This window comes from Microtus ochrogaster, chromosome 10, assembly GCF_000317375.1.
Source record: "Microtus ochrogaster isolate Prairie Vole_2 chromosome 10, MicOch1.0, whole genome shotgun sequence".
Lineage (NCBI taxonomy): Eukaryota > Metazoa > Chordata > Mammalia > Rodentia > Cricetidae > Microtus > Microtus ochrogaster.
Genome location: NC_022016.1, coordinates 74785684 through 74786564, shown reverse-complemented (window position 1 = coordinate 74786564; position 881 = coordinate 74785684).

Here is an 881-nt window from a genome sequence, read left to right as displayed (position 1 = left end):
GCTTTTTGAACCAACATCTGGCCGGATTTGCGAATATGCTACATGAATGTCTTGCAGAGTAGCGGTTCTTCGGGAGGCAGGTGCAGTGCTGCCTGTGGATCGTTAGGTCGTTTTCCACAACCTTGATTCCTAAAGTAATGTCCCATCTAGAACCGGAAAAGATAAAATGCCTTGTTCTAATGAATGAACATTAGAACATCAGAACATTGTTCTAATGCCTTTCCTTGTAATTTTGTTAGGCTTCATGTATTTTTTTCCTTGAGGCACTTATGTATGTCAAAGTATACAAACGTTACATTCTCAATTCAATGAGGTAAACACCCAGGTGATTCAAGTGAAGACACACATTCCAGAAGCTCAGTTTGTCTCATTCCTTTCCACGTCAGTACACAACCTCCTCCCCTAGCACCATCCTGACTTCTGTTACCATTAACTTTTACCTTTTCTTGAAACGCATATGAAAGCAATCATGATGCATCCTCCCCTTGTCTAAGTGGTTCTTTTACATTGCTGCAGTTTGCTCTTTGGATGACTATTGGCACTGCGAGATTAGTTGACACGGTGGTGCTTACCTGTAAGCCCAGAATGGCAATTTCTAAGTCAGCCTCAACTACAAAGAGAAATCGTGGTTTTAAAAAACAAGAAATGGCCAGGCAGTGGTGGCACACACCTTGAAACCCAGCACTTGTGGGCTGGAGATACAGTTCAGAGGTTAAGAGCACTGGCTGCTCTTCCAGAGGTTCTGAGTTCAATTCCCAGCAACCACATGGTGGCTCACAACCATCTGTAATGAGATCTGGCACCCTCTTTGGGCATGTGGGCATACATGGAGGCAGAATGTTGTATACATAATAAATAAATAAATCTTAAAAAAAATAATT